Source organism: Ornithorhynchus anatinus, chromosome 11 (assembly GCF_004115215.2).
Source record: "Ornithorhynchus anatinus isolate Pmale09 chromosome 11, mOrnAna1.pri.v4, whole genome shotgun sequence".
In the NCBI taxonomy this organism is placed as follows: domain Eukaryota; kingdom Metazoa; phylum Chordata; class Mammalia; order Monotremata; family Ornithorhynchidae; genus Ornithorhynchus; species Ornithorhynchus anatinus.
This window is the reverse complement of record NC_041738.1, coordinates 27194117-27202129: the sequence shown is the minus strand read 5'-3', so window position 1 is coordinate 27202129 and position 8013 is coordinate 27194117. Positions and strand designations below refer to the sequence as shown.

Below are 8013 nucleotides of genomic sequence, written 5' to 3'. Positions count from 1 at the left end.
TCCCTCCCCCCTTCCTTCATTCTTCCTTCCTTCCCTCCCTCTCTCCTTCATTCTCCCTTCCTTCATTATTCCTTCCCTCCTTCCTTCACATTTCCTTCCTTTCCTTCCTCCCTTCCTTTCTCCCTCCCTCCCTCCCTCCCTCCTTCATTCTTCCTTCCTCCCCTCCCTCCTTCATTATTACTTTCTTCCTTCCTCCTTCATTATTCCCTCCCTCCTTCATGATTTCTTCCTTCCCTCCCTCCCTCCCTCCTCCACTATTCCTTCCTTCCCTCCCTCCCTCCTCCATTATTCTTTCCTTCCCTCCCTCCCTCCTTCATTCTTCCTTCCTTTCTTTCTTCCCTCCCTCCCTCCCTCCTTCATTCTTCCTTCCTTCCATCCCTCCCTCCCTCCCTCATTCATTATTCCTTCCTTCTCTCCCTCATTCTTCCTTCCCTTCCCTCCCTCCCTCCCTCCCTCCCTTCCTTCTTCGTTCTCTCTTCCTTCATTCTTCCTTCCTCTCCTCCCTCCTTCATTATTCCTTTCTTCCTTCCCTCCTTCATTATTCTCTCCCTCCCTCCTTCATGATTCCATCCTTCCCTCCCTCCCTCCTTCATTCTTCCCTCCCTCCCTCCTTCATGATTCCTTCCTTCCTCCCTTCTTTCCCTCATGATTCCTTCCTTCCTTCCTTCCTTCCTTCCTTCCTTCCTTCCTTCCTTCCTTCCTTCCTTCCTTCCTTCCTTCCTTCCTTCCTTCCTTCCTTCCTTCCTTCCTTCCTTCCTTCCTTCCTTCCTTCCTTCCTTCCTTCCTTCCTTCCTTCCTTCCTTCCTTCCTTCCTCCCTTCCTTCCTCCCTCCCTTCCTCCCTCCCTCCCTCCCTCCTTCCCTCCCTCTGTTATTCTTTCCTTCCTTCTTTCCCTCATTATTCCTTCCTTCCTTCCCTCCTTCCTTCCTTCCCTCCCCCTTTCATTATTTCTTCCTTCCTTCATTCATCTTTATCGAGCGCTTACTGTGTGCAGAGCACTGTACTAAGCGCTTGGGACAGTACAACATAAAAATAAACAATGACATTCCCTGCTCATAACGAGCTCACAGTCCGCAGAGCGAGACACATCAATATAAATAAATGACAGATATGTACATAAATGCTAAGGGGCTGGGAGGGAGGAAGAGCCAAGGGAGTGGGGGCGATGCAGAAGGGAGTGGGAGATGGGGAAAAACGGGCTTAGTCTGGGAAGGCCTCTTGGAGGAGATGTGGGTCAGAGCAGATCTTTCCTTTAGATGGTAAAGACCCCGAAGGAGGGAAGCCAAGAGCCTCAGAAATCTGCCTTCATCCCCTTCTTTCCATCACCGTTTTCCCTCTGTCCTGGAACTCCCTCCCCCTCCAAATACGCCAGACCACCACTCTCCTCATCTTCAAAGCCTTATTAAGGTCACACCTCCTCCGAGAGGCCTTCCCTGATTAATCCAGCTTTTCCCTGACCCCCTCTGCCTTCTGTCACATCTCCGCACTTAGGCACATGGTATTCACCACCCTCTCAGCCCACAGCACTTACGTATATTTCCACAAGTGACTTATATTAACATCCGTCTCCCCCTCTAGATGGTAAGCTCGTGGTTGGCAGGGAAAGCGCCTGCCGATTCTTTTGGACTCTTCCCAAGCGCTTAGGACAGGGCTCCGAACCCAGGAATAATTCAGTAAATACCACTGAAGGATTGATCGATTACTTTATTCGATAGTATTTATTGAGCGCTTACTATGTACAGAGCACGGTACTAAGCGCTTGGAATGTACAATGATGGGCTCACAGTCTAATCGACTTTCTGATAAGCAAAACCTGAAATACCATTAGAAATAATAATGATGCCGTTCTTTACTATATGCCCGGCACTATGCTAAGCGCTGGGGTGGATACGAGCCAATCCGGTTGGACACAGTCCCTGTCCCACGTGGGGCTCACGGCCTCGGTCCCCATTTTTACAGATGAAGTAACCGAGGCCCAGAGAAGTGAAGTAACTTGCCCAGCATCACACAACAGACAAATGGGAGAGTCAGAATTAGAACCCGTGACCTTCCGACGCCCGGACCCCGTGCTCTATCCACTGTCCCTTGCTGCTTCCAGGGAGCTCCCACGGCCATCATCCCGAATTGCAGTGTGTGGGCTGCGCTGTCTTTCCGGTAATGGGCACTTGGAGCCGTGGACGCGACGATCTCGTCAGAATTAGTGAAAAATTTAAAATTGCTTAGACAAACTGCAATCCCGCATTTCCCCGCCCAGTCTCCCGTTAGCTCCCAAGAGGTTCCCGGGGAGATTCTTCTGGAAAGGAAATCCTCCCAGACTTAAGCCCTACCTCATGGATCGGTTTCAAAAAAAAAAAAAAAAGGAAGCGTGGTAAGGAAAGTTTCTATACAGGGGGAGAGAAGCTTAAAATAGAAAGACTAAATTATTTTTTGTTAAAAACTAGAACACTGGGACACTATCCTGTCTTGTGTTCGTTTCTCTTACCTTTCAATCACGAAGGTAGAGTGGAGTGTGGGTTGAAGTTCAACTAAATGTCCCAGAATCTAAATTGAACCTGTACTGTATCTATCCAGCACCGAGGTAAAACGTTCAAACATTAAAAATGATCAGGAGTAGCTAAATCTCATGCAAGGTTGGCTGACCAGTTTAGCCGGCCCTAATTCTGACATTTATATATTATTTCTTTTCCCTTTTTCCCTCTGCTCCCTCTCTACCACCCTCTTCACCTCTCCTCAGCTAAGCCCTCTTTTCCCCCCTTTCCTTCTGCTCCTCTCTCTCTCCCTTCTCCTCCCCTCAACACTGTACTCGTCCGCTCAACTGTATTTATTTTCATTACCCTATTTATTTTGTTAATGAGATGTACATCACCTCGATTCTATTTATTTGCTATTGTTCTTGTCTGTCCGTCTCCCCCGATTAGACCGTAGGCCCGTCAGAGGGCAGGGACCGTCTCTCTCTGTTACCGATTTGTCCATTCCAAGCGCTTAGTCCAGGGCTCTGCACATAGTAAGCGCTCCATAAGTACTATTGAATGAATGAATGAATGAATTTCTAAAATTGCTCGGGACACCCTACGGGAATCAGGGATTGTTCTGGCCAAACCAGTACCTGCGATCAATCTAAAGTGCGTTCTCTTAATTCCTCCTTGCGACGTTTGAGGCATCAGTTGCTTTGACTCTTCGATTATGTGATTGTCCTGCCCGCTTGAAGACGACGATCCGTTACGTGAAAAGGGCGGATGATGCGTTGTGCCGACCCTCAGATCGGGGAGCGTACGAAAGGGTGAGAGCCAAGGCTTTACACGGACTTAGCAGATGTTTTCTGATGTATCTGTTGGCCAAGAAAGGAATGTCTGCGATCAGGGGTTTCAGAGCAGTAGAAGTGGAAAGGGAGCTTAGACGGGGAGAGAGGTCCCGGGTTCTCAAAAAGATTTATAATGATGATGATGGTGATATTTGTCAGGCACCCACTAGGGTCAAAGCACCGAGTGGCGGGTGAGAAATTCAAGGAAATCAATTAGGATATGGTTTCCTAGCCCATAACGGAAGTGGGAAAGGACACGTTGTCTAGAATAAGAGATTATTATGCAGTGAAAACAGGTTTTCAACTGATCAGTTCAACAGAGGTATTTATCGAGAGCCTGCTGTGTGCAGGGCATTTGGAAGAGTAGTATAATAAGAGTTAAGAGGACATGATCCCCACCCCAAATTAGTCTGCAGTGGGGAAGGGGAGAAAGTCAAAATAATTTACCCATAGAAGAGAACGGATATGTAGATGAATGCCTAAAATAGGGTATCTGTCGCTATGTACCGAAATGCGGCCAGTGGGTGTGAGTGCATAAGGGTGAAGTTGGTGCTGAGTTGGGAGTTGGGAGAATACGGCCTGGGGAGAAGACAGATTCATGAGGGAAGATCCCCTGGAAGGGACGGCATGTCCGTCTCCCCCGATTAGACCGTGCGCCCGTCAAAGGGCAGGGACCGTCTCTATCTGTTACCCATTTGTCCATTCCGTGCGCTTAGTCCAGTGCTCTGCACATAGTGAGCGCTCAATGAATACTATTGAATGAATGATAAGCTCTCGATAAATACTATGGCTCGTAGTTGGGGTGAGGAGGTTGACCATGTGAGGCGGGCAACGCTAGCGACTGGCTCGTGGTATCTGACACCAAACAGCTGTGAGTGGAAAGAAACCAGCCATGCCATCCGCGACTGCTGTTTTCCTTTTATTCTTCGTATATATGTTAAGACAGTCTCTGTCCCAAGTGGAGTCTGTTGACTTAGAGCCGGGAAGTAGCAGGTCAGGTGAGTTTTAAAGATGGAGCGATTGTCACAGCGCGGTTAAGTAACTCTCATCTGTAAGATCCTGGTGAGCGGGGATCGAGTCTCCCTACTCTACTGCATTCTCCTCTCCTAAGCATTTAGTACAGTGCTCCGCACACGGTGAGTTCTCAGTAAATACCTCTGTTTGATTGCCCAAGGGGTCAGTGACAGATCCGGACCCCTCAAGATTTTTAATCAATCCATCAGTCAGTGGCATTCGTGAGCAGAGCATTGCATTCAACTGCTGGGGAGAGTACAGGTAGAGGTAAAAGAGGGAGAATTTACAATCTAATGGGGGAGACAGGCACAAAAGTATTTATAGGTCAGATGAAAAGGAGCTCAGATCGATTATACCGAGAGAATGGAAAGATGGCTAAGCGAATAAAGAGGAGCTTAAATACTAGAGTATTGAAATCGATAGATACATCCTCTGGATGGCTGTGAGCACTTCAGTGCCGAGGAGATCACTGGGGTGATACGACTTAGAAGAGCGAAAAGAAATGGGGGAGGTAAGGTGTCAGGTGGGCCTCTCGAAGCTCACAGAGCACACGCAACAGTCACCTGTCTCCGGAAGGAGATTTTACTCTTTGAGGTGTCCTTCTCGTTAAGAAGAGCTCGGTTTTCCTGAATGGAGTGTCTGGATGAACACGATAGCTCTTTGGGGCCACATGACTGCTCCTTCGTTGGATTTATGTGCCAATTCCTGAGGCACTTAAGGGAATCATAGTTAAATCAGCGGGGGCTGAGCCAGAGCCGTAAATCCAACGATCCGGCTAAACGGGCGCCTGGGGAGTCAGGCCCCTAAGTCCTCTGGCAGCTCTGGGCATCCATCCGCTGTCTTCTTTCACCTTGGGTCGAGACGGTAGGATTGGCTATCTGGGGGACCGTATTTGAGGACCCGTTACTGCGGGGAGATTGGGAGCCGAGGCGAAATTTTACAGTGAAAACGGCAAAAATTGAGGCAGTCGAGAAGAGGAGTTAAGCGGGACCGAAGAGATCCCGGAGTGGACTGAGTGGGTACCCTTCTCTGCGACTGGCATATCTTTTCTCCCTGAACCCTGTTGAGGTAAGAAGCAATCAGGTAGCCTCATCCCGGAACAACAGCGGTGAATAAGGAGGGAAATCATGGAAAGATTTGGAAATTCAGGGCAGGTGGTGATTTGGAATAGGATTGGGAAAATGGAAAGGGGACGGTGAAGATTCATCCAGTCGTATTTCTTGAGCGCTTACGGTGGAGATGACCCGTTCTATTTTTCTACTCTGCCGCTTCCCTTTTCTGAAATGTATTCTGGCATCAAACAGACGCTAGTTACCGTCGGCTTTAAAGCACTCAATCAGACCTCGCCCTCTACGTTGCCTTGCTAATCAACCACACCTCGGCCCGCACGCTGCTCCTTTAGCCCCAACCTGTTCACCGTGCTGTGATCTTGTCTATTTCGTCACCGACTCCTTGTCCACGTCCTCCCTCTGGTCTGGAACTCCCTCCCCATTCATATCTGCCAGACCACTGCTTTCCTCGGCTTCAAAGCCTTTCTAAAATCACATCCCTCCAGAGGTCTTCCCTAACTAAGCTTTCATCTCCCCCGTTGGCCCACCCTTCTACTTCACCTCTGCATTCAGATCTGTCCCCGTTCAGCACTCGATATTCACCCCATCCTCAGCCCCCACAGCACGTATGTATGTGTCCTTACCCTCTGCCCTTTTCCCTATCTGTAATTCATTTTAGTCTCTCTCGCTGGAATGTAAACTCTTCGAGAGCGGGTCTCTTATGCTCTCCCAGGAACTTAGCTCAGTGCTCTGCACACTGTAAGGCCTCAATCACTACCCCTGAATGATTGATATGAGAATTGTAAGATGCTTAGGTAAAGCTCTCAGCCACTGGTGATCATTTGAGGTACATTAGAAGTTTTCTTCAGGCAACTCAATTGCCTGTGGTAACGGGGAACAGGGAGAGCGGGAATAATTGAAACCTACAGGGAATTATTTTTATCCGGTAAATCCGACTTACTCCCTTCCCTCCCTTCCTGCTCCCGCGAACCTTTTCCTACGGGGACTAAGATGCAGCAGAATCGACTGTTACGAATTTAGCCTCTTCTCCCTCCTCTCCTGACACTGGCAGAACTGTGGATGAGGAGTAACTGGATTAATTGGCTCTCAAAGCATCAACATCTGACCATCGGTTAAAAGGAGGAAAGGAAAGTAGATTTATGAACCTCAGGGCCCAAGGGGCCGGTGGAGAGTCTTTAGGGATCACCACGGAGCTCGTAGTGAGTCTGCACTGGAGAGCATTTTAGGTGTTCTTTCTAGGATCACTGGAAATCCGCGCACCCTCTTTTAGCCACGGCGTCTGTTATTAAAGAGCAAAAAAAAAAAAAAGGGCGGCCGATTGTTAGAGAGAAGCTTGTGAGGCAGGAAATGTAGTTCCCGCTTTGCTCCTCTAGCCCCGGCTTACTCACCGCGTCCCGTCTCATCTGTCTTGCCGCCGACCCCTTTCCCACAGCCTCCTCCTAGCCTGCAACTCCCTCCCCGTCCCTCTACGCCACCACCTCCCTCCCCGCCTTCAAAGCCTTATTAAGGCCGCAGCTCCTTCAAGAAGTCTTCCCCCATCAAACCCAACTCGCTCTCCCTCCTCCGTCACCTATGCGCTTGGATCTGTGACCTTTGGGCATCGGCTATTCACCTCACCCTCAACCCCACAGCACTTATGTACGTATCTACAAATTATATACTATAAATGATCCATATTAATGTCCGTCTCCCCACCTAGACTGTGGGCAGGAACGGGTCTATCAACTCGGTCGTACTGTACCCTCCCGAGTGCTTAGTACAGTGCTCTGCGCTCAGTAAATACGATTAATGAATGAATGATACTCTCCCAAGGGCTTAGTACAGTGCTCTGCGCCCAGTAACCGCTCAATAAATACCGATTATAATAATGACACGGTGATGATCACAGAACGGCCCCCGACGCCTTAGGGCCGGCGTCAGCAAGCAGCAGCATCGCTCTCTGAAACTGTGTGGAAAATGGAGAAAGGGGGAGAGGGGAAAGGCCATGTCTAATTCCACACTTCACACAGCTCAGGAGAGCAGTTCGAGAACCACGGCTGCTGCTGCTGCTGAGGACGATGAGGATGAAGATGGCGGTGGCGACGGTCACGGGGACGGTGGATAAGTCCCGGTCCAGGCAGCCCTCGGGATCTCCCTCCGAGGCGCGTCGCCCCATCTTCCAGGTCCGCCGTTTGGGCCGAGTTCCTCCAGGAGAGAAAACATGGAAGGGAGGCTGAATCTTTAATGACCTGGGGGCCCTCTTATCTTGTCACCTTCCCACCCAGTGATCTCACCTCTCTGGGAGTCTGGCTGGGAGAGACTCAAAGTGCGGCTGGGTCATTTAGGTCCTGCAGACTGGGCACTTTTGCAGCCTCGAGCCGGCGTCACCCGGAGAGGGCCCGGGCCCTCCCCCGAGGTGAGCCAGGCCGGGGGGATTAAAGCTCTAGTTTGGCAGCATCAGCCGAAAAGGGATTAATGAATCCAATGCAGATCAGTTACCGGCTCGGTGCGACAAAAATCAAGTCCCCTTAATCTCTCTCGGCCTAAAAATCCATTCGTCACCACGTTCTTCGGTAGAAGAGACGGGAGAGTGTGTGTGTGTGGTGGGGGGCGGGAGGGTTGCGAGCAGAAGGAGGGATGAAAAGAATGG

The 8013-nt window shown here is 49.8% G+C and overlaps 1 long non-coding RNA gene across 1 annotated transcript; it reads right to left on the bottom strand.

The window, feature by feature from the left end:
• Nucleotides 1-2036: 2036 nt before the first annotated feature.
• LOC114815163 lies at nt 2037-6650 on the bottom strand. The gene is made up of 3 exons (XR_003762936.1): nt 6530-6650; nt 3106-3327; nt 2037-2186 (listed from the first exon to the last, which is right to left on the bottom strand). It is a non-coding gene; the product is annotated as an uncharacterized LOC114815163 (long non-coding RNA).
• Between the last annotated feature and the right edge of the window lie 1363 nt (nt 6651-8013).